Genomic DNA, 17,844 nt, shown 5'->3' with positions numbered 1-17,844 from the left:
AAAAAGTACTTTTACACACTTTTCTTGAAAGACGAGCCAGAGAATGTCCGTGCAACTTACTATATTCTTACTTTACATGGATCTAATTCTTGTAACATCCTAATCTTCTGTTTAACACTTTGTTTTGCATACTCTCGTAAAACAATTTGCAATATGTCAATAGATTCCTGTCGAATACTGCAAATACTGCTACAATTTCACTTATTTACAGGAGCTTCTGTACGCTTCCTTTGCACTTCTTCAGCTATTACTTCTTCTACACTCCTAACAACCAATTTCTTCTTTTGGAATGGCACAACCATCTTTTATCTCATAGCATCGACAACTCGAATCAACTGAATACACTAATCTGCTTTGTTGAAGGTAGCTTTCTTCATTAAAGAAAGGCTCAGTAGTAGAAGTGTGCTGGAAGAGGTGTGGCGCAGTGGCCAGGGTGCCTGACTCCGGACCCAAGGATTCACTGTTCGATCCCCGGCTCCGGCAGCAGGTTAGCCCAGCACCATGTGACTCTGGGCAATAGCTTGCTTAATCTTCCCAACGGCCCCCAGCGCCGGGACTCCTCTCCGGAGGTAGCTGTGCGCTTTACAAATTCTGGAATTTACATTCACCAGTGAAATTTTTACAAAAGTTACTTCTATTTAACAAGTCTTTTTCTTTTGCCTTTCATACATTTCATTATTTTATCGGATGTTCTCATTCTCTTCAATATTAAAATATATAATTTTTGATTCAAATCAAAAGCAGTATCTACTACACTTCAATGTGTTGCTTCTTATACGCTGATGATCTTCTTTTATACTTTTTACAATCTTTTAATACATATTGAATTACTCTACTTCGAAAGATTCGTACATGTATCTGTTTAAATTATTTCTCTCTTCTTGTAAAAAAATTTTTTTCCAAACTCTAATGTTTTTTTACCATTAGAAATGTTGTTCTCCTTCTGCTTTGTTGTAAAACTCTTCTTTTTCCTTTAATTCCTATTATCTTTCTTTAATTTCTCTGCAACTGTTTTAAGAAAGTGCTTAGTGCTCTTACCAGAACAAATGTTATCCTTAGTAACATTTTCATCCTTTTATAATCCAGTCTTTTTACTTTTCTTTAAGTAGATCTCTTTTTTGTTATCTTCTCTTTTTGTGTGTTCTTGCCATCTTGATTTTGTGATCCAAACAAAATAATTTTCTACAAACAAAGGAAAGTTTCAATAGTTTGTTGCAAGAATGAACTATTTTAAATTAATTACATATGAATACTGATATTAACTACTATGCAATTAATTACAATGCTATTCTCTGTATTACGAATAAAAAAACAAACGTGTAGAAACAAGCAAGAGAATTGCAGAAAGAGGAAAAATTGTACTAAAAGAGAAGGAAAGGGACAGAAAGAAAAAAAAGTTTAGAAACACCTAAAAGAAATACACAAATAACAACACAGCTACTAAAAAATGTGAGAAATTCAGAAAGAGGCAAGACTGCTGCACAAAAAGACAATAGCGGTCAACAAAGAAACAGAGGTGCACAAACATGCAAGAGAAGTGCACAAAGACACAACAGATTCATAAAAGAAACAATAAAACAGCAAAACAGGAAACACAGGTACACAAATAGACAAGAGGGGTACAAAAAGAAGCAAGACAGGTGCAGAAACAGGCTAACAAAGATACTCATTTGACATGGGTGCAAGAAGAGGCATGATCACAGCCAAAAGAACCAACAAAGGTGCAGATAGAGGCAAGACAAGTGCACAAACAAGCAAGACACGTGATTAAAGTGGCAAGACACGTGCATAAAGAATCAAGAGCTCTGCAGAAAGAAAAGTGAGGTGCAAAAAGGCGGAACAGAAGTGGAGAAACACGGAAGAGAGGTGTAGAAAGAGGTAAAAGAGCTGCAAAAATGGGAAAGTGGCCTATAAAAAGAAGCAAAAAACGTGCTGAAACAAAGAAGAGAAGTAGAAAAACAAGTAGCAGAGCTCTAGAAACACACAAGAAGGATGTGCAAAGAAACCTAGACAAGAGCAGAAACAAGTAACTGACATGCAGAAACAGTCCAGACAAGTGCACAAACAAGCAAGAGAACTCCAGAAATTCAAAACAGCAATCTTTGCAATGTTACTATTGTAAGTCTCACCATACTCCTCAAAGCATGCATGCATGTGTCTGTGCCTTTTACTACTGTCATCATGCACCTATTTGTATGTATTTTTTATATATATTATGCCACTGACAAAATGCACAGACATATATATGCATGCATTCAGGAATATGGAGAGACTTACAACAGTGATATCTGAAGGGTTGCTGCTTTATATTTGGCTAGGCCAAAGACTCTGAGTAGTCCCTGAATAGTGATAACACAAGAGAAAACTGAGGTTTAAAATATCCAGGCAGAGGGATTAGTGATTAAACTAGTTTGTATGTGTCTGTGGAAAGGTACACTGGAATTATGCCTTATACATTTTGGTGTGTTCTTGAAATGGAAAGTGCAGTCTCTCTAGTTGAAAAGAGTGTATGGTCTTGCAACTAAGTTATATCTCTATATTTTCACACGTGTTATGCATCTAAAGATGGTAGCTATATAAAACCCCTGTATACATGCATTTGTATGCTTCTTTCATGTAGGATGTCACTAACAATTGAACAAAGTAGACTAATCACTAATCCCTCTGCCAGCATGTCTTAAACCTCAGTTTTGTCTAGCACCTTTACTATTCAGCAACTACTAACAGCTTTGGGCCTAGCCAAATATAAAGCATTAACCCTTTGCAAGTCACTGTTGTAAGTGTCATCATATTCCTGAAAACATACATATGTCTGTGCCTTTTGTTAGTGACACCATACATAAATGTAGCATACAAATGCATGTATACCTGTGTTTTATATCTCTACGATCTTCACATGCATAATATATATGAAAATGCATGCCTAGTGCCTCAGTACATGAATGAGTGCAAGAGTAATATCTAGCTGCTTAGAATACTGAATGGGTAGTGCCTGAGTGAATCGATTAATGCAACTGTAGTTCCTGCGTCATTGGATGAGTGCATGAGTAGTGCTTCACAGAATAGATGAGTGCATGGATGAGTGCAAGAGGAGTGCCTGATTCATTGCATGAATCTATAGGTAATGTCTTATTAGTTCAATGTGTGCATAGTTGATTGCATGAGTAATGCCTGTGTGATTGAGTGCAGCAGTAGTGCCTGCATGATTCGATGATTGTGTGGGTAGTGCCTAAATGGAACAATGCAGTCAAGGGTAATGGCTGCATCATTGGATGAGTGCATATGTACTGCCTGAGTGAATGGATAACTGCATGAGTAGTACCTGAGTGAATGCTTGAATGCAAGATTAGTGGCTAGGTGATTGCATGGCTGTATAGTTAATGCCTCATTCATTCGATGTGTGTATAAATAGTGCCTCTTTGATTGCTTGACTGCATGGGTAGTTCATGAGGGACTGGATGACTGCATAGGTACTGCCTGAGTGAATGGCTGAGTGCAACAGTAGTACCTGACTGCTTGCATGAGTCCATAGGTAGTGCCTATATGATAGCATGAGTGCAGGGGTAGTACCTGTGTGATTGCATGAATACATAAGTTGTGCCTGACTAACTTCATGAGTGCAAGGGTATCGCCTGAAAGCTTAGATCAGTGCATGGGTAGTGCCTCAGTAAAATGATGACTGTAACAGTAATGGCTGGGTCATTGGATGAGTGCCACAGTAGTGCCTGAGGGAGTAGATAACTGCAAAGGTAGTGCATGAGAGAGCAGTTGAGTGCAAAACGAGTGCCTTACTGATTGCATGAGTACATGCATAGTGCCTGCATGATTGCATGAGTGCAAAGGTAGTGACTGGGTGATTGTATGAGTGCATGGGAAGTACCTGAGTGAAAGTATGAGTGCAAGGCTAATGTTTTCATCGTAGAATGAGTGCATGAATAGTGCTTCGGGGAATGGATGAGTGCATGGGTAGGGCCTGAGTGAATGGTTTAGTGCAACTGTAGTACCTGTATCATTTGATGACTGTTTCAGTATTGCTTGACAGAATAGATGAGTGCATACATAGTGTCTTAGTGCAAGACTACTGCCTGGGTGATTGCATGTTTGCGTAGGTAATTTCTGATTGATTGGATGTGTGTTTAAGTAGAGTCTCCTTCATTGCATGAGTGCATTGGTAGTGTCAGGAATCACAGGAGGTTTCCTCCTCCTATTTCCTCCGTAGCTACTATTCTCTCTTCACAAACTCAAAGAGTAGCTAATCCTTTTAGTTGGAGCGCTAGTTGGCACCGTAGAAACTCCAACATGGCTGCCAACATCCTGACATTGCAACAGCATAACGCTGTTTAGCAGTCTAGTCTTTCTGCAAATGACAGTTGGTGAGGTGTGCTCCAACATTCTACTGTGCACTTCACTGAAGATTCTTCTGGAGCAGCACCTGTTGTTCATGCGTCGCGAAAGTTAGTCAGGGTAGTGGCGGAATAGGCGGGGTTAGCTTCGTCGGTTACTACCAATAATCAAGATTAAAGGTTAGTGTCAACTTCAAAGTATTATTTCTGTTCCCATCCAAGTTTTCAGGCAATAAGCTGTTGAAACATAATTCTGACTGAAGCCTTGCTTGCGCTAACGATTGAAATAAATCTGTGAAGACGATTAATTCAACTTTAACCAATTAAATATATTTAGTATTGTATTTCCTGAGAGAATGACAAGGAAGAGAATGTTGACAAGTTCAGCTAACTCTTAACGTCCTGTAAAATTGCACCAGGGAAAAACGTGAGCATTGTTTCTCTGAGCTGCGTTATTCTAGATCGAATTTCTCATTCTGGATTTGAAGTTTACTCGCGGGCACTGTTCCTTTTGTACCTCGCGGTACCTAAAGGCTGCAGGAATTAAACTCGTGCGCACGTTTCAGTTCGTGCGCACTACCGGCAAGGTTACAGAAATTCCTCTGCAATATTTAAACGCGCCTCTCTTTTGAGCTGCGTAATTCAAAAATCGAACAAGTGCGAACACTGAGAGATTTCCGTTCGCGCTTCATTAAATTTTTTTCCTGAGAAGGAAAATATTAAATTGCACACGTCTTGGCAGCCGCCATAAGAGCTGTGATAAATAGTCATACCAAACTGATTATAAGCACCTTCTCTAATTGGCTGGGAAGCATAAATCAGCAAATCTTCCATTTAGAAAAAATCTTAGACAGGTGCAATAGTCCTCATGTCTCTATTTAATTGAAGTTCTCATACTTCAGGCAACAAATTATAAACATCTCAATCACTTGTCCAGTAAGTACATAGGTAGGAAGGGAACATCGAACTACATTACATACTTACAGAACAGAAAGATAACTTACCTTGTTTTTTCCTTTATCAAGACAGAGAACCTTAGAATAGAACGGCCTGCAAGGAAAAGAACAAGTGATTAGAGAGAAGGCTTCTCTGGGTAAACACACACAACGCTCAAGAGAAGTAAGAAGAGTGGCAAGCCCAAAACTACTTACTGGTGAGATTAGTTATTAAATGTATATGTATCAATATTAAGGAAAGCAGTCTGTCAAGGTAACCGATATATCTGACTATTTAATGTTTCTAGCCTAGCAACCTGAAGAAGAAGATTAAGCAGGACCAGCAGTGTTTTGGAGCTGTCTCTTCTCTGTCCAACCCCCTTTCCCCCCTCAGAACTTACCTGCGATGAATTAAAACAAACCTAGCAGGGGGGTCCTGAGAAGGGCATTGGGAGTTAGCGTCATTCTGCTCCTGTGTGATTCGTTAAGTTCCCCTGACAGGTAGTGCCTGGGTGATTGGAAAACAAAGTAGCTTATTCACTAATCCATCTGCCAACATGTCTTAAACCTCAGTTTTCTCTTGTAGCTTCATTTTTCAACGACTACTCAACCCTTCATATGTCACAGTTGTAAGTCCTGCCCTATTATTGAAATCATCCATGCATGTGTCTCTGCCTTTTGATAGTCGCATCATACATAAAAGAAACAGTAAGCCTAAGAATTACCTACTCTTACATTCGCTGTGGTTCAGCAGTGTGAACAAATCCGAGCACAAAGTGTGCAGGCAACATTTGCATTTCTTTTTTATCTTCCTAAAGGTAATAAAACATGTCTCTTTTAAAGCCCCCCCAGTATTTTTCAACAAGACGCAATCTGCAAACATGGACCATTTCTTTTACGTTGCCCGGACCACTTTTGGATCCCAATTCAACCCTGTACCTCAGTCACAAGACCATGCAGTCCTTTAAACATGACAGACTGCACTCCTCATTTCACGAAGACACCTAAATATATACGGCATACTTCAAATATACCTTTCCAGAGACTCATAACAAGTACCATAATCTCTAATCCCTCTGCCAGCATGTCTTTAACCTCACTTTTGTCTTGCAGCTTCACTACTCAGCAACTACTAAAAGTGTTCGGCCTAGCCAAATATAACGCTGCAACCCTTAATATGTCACTGTTGTAAGTCTCACCATATTATTGAAAGCATGCATTCATCTGTCTCTGCCTTTTCTAGTGGCATGTATACCTGTGTTTTATAAGTATCTATCTTTCAAAGCATAACACGTGTGAAAATACACGTAGAAGTATAGACATACGTCTGCAAACTCGGATTGGTAAAATGGACACTCGGGAAATGTACAATAGGCTGGTATGTAAGTTGCAACTGTGCGCCGCTTTTTGTGTAGCATGGAAGCCGATTGGGACTTTCTCTGTGCTGTTGAGATGCGGCCAGCAGCCCAGTGAGGGCCTAAGTGGTGTTTTTCGACGCAGACAGGCCTCTGTTACCTTCCTTTTACAAACTAGAGGCAGGAATCTTTGGGGGGAGGAGTGGGGTAGAGTCAAGGGAGGTGCTTTTCCCAGTCTCTCAATCTGCCGGCCCTGTAATGTGCTCATTGAGCAGCTGCAGGGTGCCTGAGAATTAGCTTCACTTTTATTCAGATGTGGTTCACTAGTGTAAACAAATCTGTGCACAAAGTGTGCAGGCAACATTTGCATTTCTTTTTTTATCTCCCTTAAGTTAATAAAACATGGCTGTTTTAAAGCCCCCCCAGTATTTTGCAACAAGGCGCAATCTGCAAATGTGGACCCTTTCTTTTACGTTGCCTGTGCCGATTTCGGATCCCAATTCTACCTTGTACCTCACTCACAAGACCATGCAGTCCTTTCAACATGACAGACTTCGCTCATCATTTCTCGAAGACACCTAAATGTATACGGGGTACTTCAAGCGTACCTTTCCACAGAGTCATACAAAGTAGCCTTAAACCTCACTTTTCTCTTGCATCTTCACTATTCAGCAGCTACTCAGAGTCTTTGTACATTTTGTAACATATTTCAAACAGCACACTTCTGTAATAATTTGTAATCATAAAAAAAAAAATTGGAACTTACAAATATCACTCCAAAGACTGAACCACTACCACACAATACATAACACACCTTACACATGTGTAACTCACCTCTCTAATACAATTGCAGAATATCAAATATCAGAAACTCATGAAAAATGTCCTTTGTCACACAATAAATGTAATGCACCACTCTCAACAATGTAAAACAAGTAATGGCAAACCTTCCCTCTGTTTATGTACACAAATAAATGTAAGTAACAAATCAAATTTTTTCATTCATTATTTCAAATTGTACAACACATTTCTATCGGTTACTCATATTAACCCTTTCTAACTCTCTTCTAAAAGTTCCCGAACTGGTTTTGTAAATTTCTGGAGTGGTGACTCCACCACGCTGCCGCATCGCCATGGAGCCCCGAACACTTACGAGAGTTCAAAAACGTATTTGCAATAATACTACTACTAACAACACACTTCTTCTAAACATACTACTGATTCAGAAAAACTAACTTGAATAGCGTATCTCTTGTTTTTAAATATGCATTTCATATTTTAATACCACAGTTGTTTCAACCCTGCCCCCACTCTCCTTAATGGTAGTTCCCATAGCAACAGTTTCTGCAACATTCAGTGGCAGTGGCAGGTCACAAGTTAACCATATTTTTCAGTTCAGAATAGTAGCTTCCAATTGCAAACAGTAGGTGTGGTTGACTTCTGCAACATTTTTATCTTATCCTATGTAATGTATCTTTCAAAGAATTTGTATTAACCAATCAGAAACATGCTTTTTCACAAAAGTATCATGCATCCTATTTTTCAGTGCACAATGTTCATCATCTGCCAATCAGTTATCGGTTTTCTCAAAAAAGCTTGGCCTCTACTTTTTTACATATCTCTCATTCTACCAATGGACTACATCAGCTACAGACATCTTTTCATTCCTTCCAGACATCCCTTCAAAATGCTTACAGTATGGATCGTAGGGCACAGCTATGTTTTCTGGTGCAAAAGGTATGCTGAACAAAGACATATTGACAAAGACCTAGGTTTGCAAAATGTGGATATTAAATGGTTTGCACAGAGAGGATTAAAGTGGCACCAATTGATGCCTTTGGTTGAAAACATTTTGCACCTCCAACCCCCTGACCTCATCATTGTGCACTGTGGTGGGAATGGCCTAGGCACATTGACCGGGGTTGGGCTGGAAATGCTAATGAAGGATACCTTTGCAAAACTGATGTTGCTTTTGCCTCAAACTGTCTTTGTATACTCTAATATATGTCAAAGACAGAAATGGAAGTGGTCACATCAATTCTGTCCTCAGATTGAGAAAGCTAGGAAAAATGTCAGTAAAGCTGTTTCTGCTTACCTCAGAGATCATAGAATGGGGTCCATCTATAACAAAAATATATGTTTTGACATGGATGACATCTACAGAAGTGATGAAGTTCATTTCACAGATGAAGGAAACATTGTTTTTCTCTACAAACTCAAACTGGGAATCCACACTTACATGTAGCTCCAACAACGTCATAATGAAAACAAGGACTCTTTTTAGAGCCACCCTATAACCCAGAACTCACTCTTATTTATTTTTTAACATCAATACTCTGTTAAAAAAATAAATTGATTCACGAACCCCGTCGCAACATTACACAAGGGCACGCTGTGAGCCGCGATGGGGTTGCCACTCCTATCACGAAAGAATAATAAGTATTAATACCCCCAAGTTACATTGGCCAATATCGGACCCCCACCCTGGCCATTTCAAATTTTTTTTAAATAAAAAAGGGAGGCCACGTGGCCCGCTCCTGTGCCATTTTAGGCCCCGGGGACCCATCCTTCAGGGCCTGGCCACACGTTTGGGACTGCAGGTAGAGCCCCAATGCCCCTACGGTCCCTGCCATCTCCCTCCCTCCTATGGGAGCCGGCATTGCTTTTGGACAAACACAGCTGCTGGCATGCATCTCCCTTTGTCCAAAAGCAAATCTACTTTGCTTCATGGAAGCGTGAGCAAACTTTCCCCTCGCTTCCATAAAGCGAAGCAGAAGTTTGCTAGAAGCTCCCGCCCTGCCACAGCAAACTGCAATGTCCTGGGGGTAGATACCATGGGACATTGCTGGAACCGGCCCTCGGGGATGGTGATCCCCAGGGCCATGGATAGCTCCTCAAGGGACACCGCGCAATCCGCCTCCATCAAATTTAAAGCCCCAGGAAGATCGTGCTCCCCGGGGATGGCAGTCCGCAACGGACCCCCACTTTTTAATTGATGAATGACCCAGAGATAGTGGTCCCTGGGACAGTGTGTGGGACGCTTAAGCCCCACCACACTTAAATTTTACATATAGCCCCAGGGAGGTAGTGCTCTCCAGGGCGGAGGGACGGCCGCGTGCCCCCCGCATATCATTATATTTGTCCCGTGACAGAAGTCGCCCCCGCATTATAACTAAACATTGCTCCCGCGACCTGCCCTACCCAGGGGCCTAATTAAATCAAGCATGCTACACCGCTCTTCTTTTTTTTTTTTGGCGTGATTTGTAGGTTCTGCGCGACTCCCGATGAAAATATTTAAAAAAATGCTTTTACATTTTACGTATAGCCCCGGGGAGTGCTGCTCTCCGGGGGGAAAGGAGGGCCGCATACCCCCGCATATCATTATATTTGCCCCGGGGAGGTAGCGGTCCCCGTGACAGAAGTCGCCTCCGCATCATAAATAAACATTGCTCCCAGGACCTGCCCCACCTGGGGGCTTAATTAAACGAAGTACACAACACTGCTCTTCTTTTTTTTCAGCGTAATTTGTGGACCCTATGCGACTCCCATCGAAAATATTTTTTAAAAATGCTTTTTCGACCTTCGGGGTCCCTCGGGCACCCCCTGAGCAACCCTAGGAGGTCAGAGTGTTCCTACCCTGCTCTTCTTTTTTCACCTTTTTTCTTGCCACTCAGTTCAACCGAGTCACAAGATGGCTGCCAACACTTCCACATTTGAAGTATTCGCAGCCAACCAGAAACAAGCTTGAGATCGGGAGGGTTCAGCCAGTCAGATCTCGCAATCCTCAAATATCGATATTTGTAAATGGTAAAATTTCTCAAAAACTACTTTCTGGATTTATACCATTTAAAGAGTGCTTTCTGGACAAACAGCTACCTTTTTGATAAATGTGTTGTAATTCCGTTCAGCAATTTGGGCTGTAGCAGTGTCTAAAGTTTCCTATGGAAATGAAGATGGAGAAAATATGTTTTGGGATCCCCCTTTTTTCTCGGCCCTCACTTCACGAATCACCCTGTGACATTCAAGACAGGAGCTGACCTGAGCCCCCCATTAGTTTAGAAAATTTCGCAAAGATTTGTCAAACGGCGCCAAATATCTTGGCAATAAAAAAAACTCTTTTTGAATAGAAACAAGTTCCTAACTATAACTACCTATTGGCAACCGCCAGTAGGATATATATATATATATATTCACTGAAAAAACCATAGGTTTCACACATGTTATAGTTAGCGGAAATTTTACTGATAAAAAACCAGTGAAATTCCCCCGTTATAGTTAGCGCAGGCAACTATAACTCACGCGACCGCAATCCTCTGCTGATGCTAATACTGTATTTAGACACTTATTTGCCCATGTCTTCTTCCATACATTTTTAGCTATACATATATTACAAATATTTTTTTTTCATAAAGACACATATGTCATCAGCAGAAGATTGCAGTCGCGTGAGTTATAGTTGCCTGCGCTAACTATAACGGGGGAATTTCACTGGTTTTTTATCAGTAAAATTTCCGCTAACTATAACATGTGTGAAACCTATGGTTTTTTCAGTGAATTTGCAAGGTTTTTTAAATGCTAAGTTTTTTTCCCTTATAATAAGCCCTGTACATTTGGTGGCCTTCGGCCACCAAAAGCACAGGGGGTGGGGTAAGTGTGGATAGTGTTTTTTGCCCTTAACATAAGCCCTGTACATTTGGTGGCCTTCGGCCACCAAAAGCACAGGGGGTGGGGTAAGTGTGGATAGTGTTTTTTTTATTTTTATTTTTTTACCGTACGCTTACGGTAAGCGTACGGTAAGCGTACCCCGCGAAATTGCCGAAAAAAAAATAAAACCGTTTTTGCACTTGGGGGATGTTTGGGGACTCCCTCAACATGACTATGTGGGAGGGAGTTGTCAAAACAGCCCCTTTACATGTTTTTGGGCTTGATATTTTAAAAATCACTCTCAGTGCGAGAGACAAAATGGCGGCCGCCGCTTCCTGGTTTCGGCCGATTCGAATGTTTACTAAGATCTAAGAGCCAATCAGAATCGCGCTCGCGCACGCCACCGTACGCTTACCGTAAGCGTACGGTAAGCGTACCGTAAGCTGGCTCAGATATATATATTGATTTAAAGGCTATTTTCTCAGAATCTACTGAACAGATTTACACCAAACCTACAAAAGGCACTTCCTTGACCTAGGGACTACCTCTCTGCCAAATTTTGAGTAATTCTGTTCAGCCGTTCGGGCTGTAGCTCGTTCTAAAGGTCCTATGGAAAAATGCATGGGAAAAACGCGTTTTGGGACCCCCCTTTTATCTCAGCCCCCGCTAGACGGATCCCCCCGAGACTTTCAGGGTAGGAGCGGAGCGTAGCGCCCCACCTATTTTGAAAAATTTGCGAGGATTCGTCGACCGGCGCCAAAGTTATTCAAAATAGAATGTTGAGGTTTTCCTATGGAAACGTGGTCCTAACTATAACTACCTACTGGCTATCGCCAGTAGGTAATATGTATATATATACATATATATCTATTCACTGAAAAAACCATAGGTTTTAGGGAACGTCATAGTTAGTTGGACATTTCACTCGTGCAAAACCATAGAAATTGCCCCGTTATAGTTAGTTCAGCTAACTATAACTCGCGCGCCCGCAATGCACTGTTGATGACGTCACATATTACATCATTAATGACATGGTCAGTGACATCACTGATGACATCTCAAATGACATCACTGATGCTAAAAAAAGAATTGAACGGGAAGGGGGCTGTGTGGGCCCCCTCCCGTGGCCAATTCCAGCCCCGGGGACCCCATCCCCCGGGGCATGGCCACATAAATATTTATGAGGCCTCTATTGGCCCCGGGGACCCCATCCCCTGGGGCCAGCCTTTATTTATTTATTTTAATTTTGTTTTGGGGGAGGGGGACTGCGTGGCCCCCCTCCCGGTCCACTTCTGGTCCCGAGGACCCCATCCCACGGGGCCTGGCCATTGATTTTTTATTTATTTTGTAGAGGGGGGCCGCGTAGCCCCCCTCCTCAGGCCAATTATGTTATGTTATGTTACGGGGATTTATATAGCGCGCGATTACCCAAGGGTGTCCTGGCGCTACCCATTATTCCTAAAGGAGGGGACAAATGCTTTTACACTACCTATTAAACAACCAGGTCTTCAGGCTCTTCCTGAAGGCCAGAAGATCAGGGCACATTCTAAGATAGGGTGGAAGGGCGTTCCATGCCTTGGTGGCTCGCAAAATGAAGCTTCTTCCTCCCCAGGAAACCTTCCATATCCGTGGTACTATTGCCAACCTGGCTTCCATTGACCGTAAAGTCCTTTTAGGATGATACCATTGGATGTTTTGTTTCAGGAACTCCGGGCCCATGCCCTGAAGTGCCTTAAACACAATACAAAGGGCTTTAAAACAGACCCACTTCCTCACAGGAAGCCAGTGCAGTTTGCTAATTTCTTTGGAAATAGGCGCAAACTTAGCTGTACCTGACAGTAGCCTAGCTGCCGCATTTTTAAGCATTTGCAGTCTATTCATATGGCATTCCTGTAGGCTCAAATATAGACCATTACAATAATCAATCTTGGCCATCACAAGAGAAGTAACAACTGTACGTTGACTCTCAGGCGGTAAGAAGGAGAGGATCTTTTTGATCATCCTAAGGATAAAAAAGGTTGCCGATGAGATAGAATTAATCTGGTCACCAAAATTAAGCTTGGCATCTATCAAGATTCCTAAGTTTTGTATGTTCCCCCGGGGCTGCCCTGTCCATTGGGGACCGTGGGGGGAGCCCCAATGCCCCACGGTGCCTACCGGCTCCCCGCCTCCTGCAGGAGCCGACATTGCTCTTCTACACGGGGAGCTGCTAAGATGCAGCTCCCAGTGTGGAAAAGCAATGTGGTTTGGTTTTTGGAAGAGAGAGCAGGTTCCCTGCTCTCTCTTCCAAAAATCAAACCACAGTTTGCTATGACAGGGCACCCTGCTATAGCAAACAGTAGTGTCCCGGGGGTGGGCACCCCGGGACACTGCAGGAGCCGGCCCTGGTCGGTGGCGGTCCCCAGGACCATCACTGGCTCCAGGAGGGGGGCCGTGCGGTTCCCCTCCCATCCAAACCACAGCCCCGGGGGCGGTGGTCCTCGGGGCTCAGGGGTCCGTAACGGACCCCTAAATTACCATTTTAGTGCCCCGGGGAGGTAGCTTGAGCCCCCCACAGAGGTTTAATTATTTTTATTTACAAAACCCCGGGGGTGACGGTCCCTGGGGCAGCGGGAGAGCTGTGTGCCCCCCACAAATAATTTTAAAAAGCCCCAGGTGTGTTGGTCCCCGGGGCTTGGGGGGCCTTTGAAGCCCCCAACACAGTTTAAAATTAGCCCCGGGGGTGGCGGTCCCCGGGGCTGGGGGGGCTATGTGCCCCCCAACTATTTAATCAAGCCCCGCGGAGGTGGCGGTCCCCAGGGCAGTGTGGGGGGATTGGGGCCCCCCCACACATTTTGTTCACTGCCCCCGGGACCTGGCCCACCTGGGGGCATCATTACCACCGCGCTTCGTTTTTTTTATTTTCGCCGACGGATCCGCGGATCCTCTGCACATCTCGTCGATTTTTAGAAAACATAAAATGCTTTTTTTGGACCTGGGGCTCCTTGTGCGGTAGTTTTTTGGCTTTCTTGTGCATCGGTTACCGAGGCACAAGATGGCTGCCAACACCTCCTCGTTTGGAGTGATGACAGCCAATTAGCATAAAGCTCATGGTCGGGAGGATGCACAGATCCACCGCGGCCATAGATATCGAAACTTTTATTTTTGGATTTTCTCAGCAACTACTGAACGGATTTACACCATTTAAAAACAAGCATTGGCATAGCCAATAGGTCTCGCTTTTGGGACCTTGTAAGTATATTTACTTTTGCTATAATCGCGGCACGTAAAGCGTGGGTGCCGCGATTATAGCAAAAGTAAAGAAATAGAAAAATCAAAAAGAGTAAAGAAATAGACCAATCAAAAAGAGTCTGCCTGTACCAAAACCCCGACGTCTCAAGGCTGGATTCTTATCGATGTCAAGAGGCTGTTTTTGTTTTAAAATGTGATGCTGTTCACCTACTTGTGTTAGTGGAAGTCACTATCAGTGTAACGCAGAGCCAAGGGGAGGGGTGGCCCTGCCTCTTCCAAGCGCAGGACAGGCACACCCTTGGCCCAGGATTAGTTCCAGCATGGCCCACGCTGCGGGAGTGAGAGCAGCGCTTTATAGCGCTAGATGGTCTTGCAGCTGATGGTGCCTCCAGGCACGAAGAGTCCTGGGACCTGTAGTCTCCCTGCACAACAACAACTACAGAGGCTTGCGCTGTGGGAGTGAGAGCAGTGCTTTTTAGCACTAGATGGTCCTGCAGCTGCCGGTGCTTCCTGGCACAAAGAGTCCTGGGACCTAGAGTATCCCCCCCACAACAACAATTATTGCGTACCGCGCAGCGGAAGTGAGGAGCTGACCAGAGCGCCCCACTAGTTTTGAAAATTGTGCGTATATTCATCAACCGGCACAAAAGTTATTGGGAAAACAAAAAACGCTTTTCCTATGGAAACTAGGTCCTAACTATAACTACCTACTGGCGCCCGCCAGTAGGTAATATATATATATATATATATATATATATATATTCACTGAAAAAACCATAGGTTTCAAACATGTTATAGTTAGCGGAAATTTTACTGATAAAAAACCAATGAAATTCCCCCGTTATAGCTAGTGCAGGCAAATAACTCACGCGACCGCAATCCTCTGCTGATGACATATGTGTCTTTATGAAAAAAAAATATTTGTAATTTATGTATAGCTAAAAATTTATGGAAGAAGACATGGGCAAATAAGTGTCTAAATACAGTATTAGCATCAGCAGAGGATTGCGGTCGCGTGAGTTATAGTTGCCTGCACTAACTATAACGGGGGAATTTCATTGGTTTTTTATCAGTAAAATTTCCGCTAACTATAACATGTGTGAAACCTATGGTTTTTTCAGTGAATTTGCAAGGTTTTTTAAATGCTAATTCCTAACTATAACATGTGTGAAACCTATGGTTTTTTTCAGTGAATTTGTACGGTTTTTTAAATGCTAAGTTACTTTACGCCATTCGTGGCGTGCGCGCCCACCTAACGCAGTTCGTTCCGTGCGCGCACGGTGCGCTTCGCAGTTAGTGCCGTGCACGCACGGTGGGCACGCGGTGCGCTACGTGCACCGCGTGCCCACGTTACGCTAGATGGGCCATGTACGCACGATGCGCTTCGCGCACCGTGCGGACACGGAGGACATATGATGCGCTTCGTTGTGAAAGGTAATATTTTAATTTTTCACTATTAATTTTTACCGTACGCGTACGGTAAGCGTAATCGGCGAAATTATCGAAAAAATGAAAATTCTGTTTTTGGCTTTAGGGGAACTTTGGGGAATCCCTCAACATGGCTAGGTGCTAAGGAGCTGTCTAAACAGCCCCTTTACATGTTTTTGCTCTTTGTTTTTTTAACCCCCTCTCAGAGTGCGAGAGAGAAAATGGCGGCCGCTACTTCCTGGTTTCGACCGATTCGAATGTTTACTAAGATCTAACAGCCAATCAGAATCGCGCTCGCGCACGTCACCGTACGGTAAGCGCACCGTAAGCGCACCGTAAGCTGGCTCAGATATATATTGATTTAAAGGCTATTTTCTCAGAATCTACTGAACAGATTTACACCAAACCTACAAAAGGCACTTCCTTGACCTGTAGACTACCTCTCTGCCAAATTTCAAGGAACTCTGTTCAGCCGTTCGGGCTGTAGCTGTGTCTAAAGGTCCTATGGAAAAATGCATGGGAAAAACACGTTTTGGGACCCCCCTTTTATCTCAGCCCCCGCTTGACGAATCCCCCCGAGACTTTCAGGGTAGGAGCGGAGCATAGCGCCCCATTAGTTTTGAAAATTTCGCGAGGATTCGTCTACCGGCGCCAAAGTTATTCAAAATAGAATGTTGCGGTTTTCCTATGGAAACAGGGTCCTAACTATAACTACCTACTGGCGACCGCCAGTAGGTAATATATGAGAGGGAGAGATGTATATATATATATAATAGTGAGGACTTATATAATTTCCTATAATACATACTGTCTAAGTTCTTCTTGTTGGATCTGCGCTCTGTCCTTTTCTGTGTTGGCAGTGATTTAAATATGTCTTTTACATCTTAGTTTTTTATGATATGACGTAATATCTAATTGGTGCTCTTATCTTTGTATCAACCCTATGAAATTTGTACATTTTATTCTGTACTCACGTTATGATCTAAGTGTCTCTCTCCGCATATTTGTTCAGGCTTGAACAAATCTTACCTACTGCCTCATTCAATTTTTGAAGTAATACGTTTTTTACTTTTGGCACATTGCACTTTATTACTCTCTCGACTTCCAGGTATTCTATGCCTATTGATAGACCTGACAGTCTTCTTATCAGTTCATCTTGTTTATTGCTGCTACTATGACTATTTTTTGCACATCAGATTCAGATTGGAATTTTCCTTCTTCCAAATGACTAAGCAGTGGATATATAACTACTACACTTTGCACTTGCATTTTTGCACTTATAATATGAACATCGTTGCAATTTAGAAACACCTGATGTTTTTGAATGATATGGGAACTTTAGTGGTTAATTCTGTATTTCCGAAATTTTGTTTATTTACAAATATGGTTAAATAATATGTCGTTTTTAGTATATTTATGATGAGATTTTCTATTATATTTATTGTACTTAAAATGTGATACTTAAATATTTATGTGTTAGCAGCAATTAAGTATCTGACTTTATAAGATTGCAATCAGAAATTACTATTTGATTCTGATGTATACATATACTTATTCTCTTTTTTTGAACTATTTGTACTGTTGGTAGTTTCGTGGCAAGTTACCATGTATTTTGAAGTCTGTTGTTTAGTTTTATGCACATAGTAGTTTCGTTTCTAAAGGAATTTGTGCATGTGCTTTAATTTAACTATGGTTGTCCCAGAGCGCGTCATGTGATCAAGCTCGCGGATGCGAGTGAAACGTGTCATGGCGGACACTATGTCCGATGAGTACATTGGATAATTCTCATGCCGAATAAATTAATGTCTGCACTGAATCCGGACTCCTGTTGGTTCCTGTAAGCCTGAGCATATCGAAGAGGTCCTTGCCAGCGTTTTCCCCGCCCATGTTTGCTAGTGGCGGGGCTGG

The sequence above is a fragment of the Triturus cristatus genome, chromosome 4_2, assembly GCF_964204655.1.
Source record: "Triturus cristatus chromosome 4_2, aTriCri1.1, whole genome shotgun sequence".
Classification (NCBI taxonomy): Eukaryota; Metazoa; Chordata; class Amphibia; order Caudata; family Salamandridae; genus Triturus; species Triturus cristatus.
Note: the sequence above shows the minus strand (reverse complement) of the source record.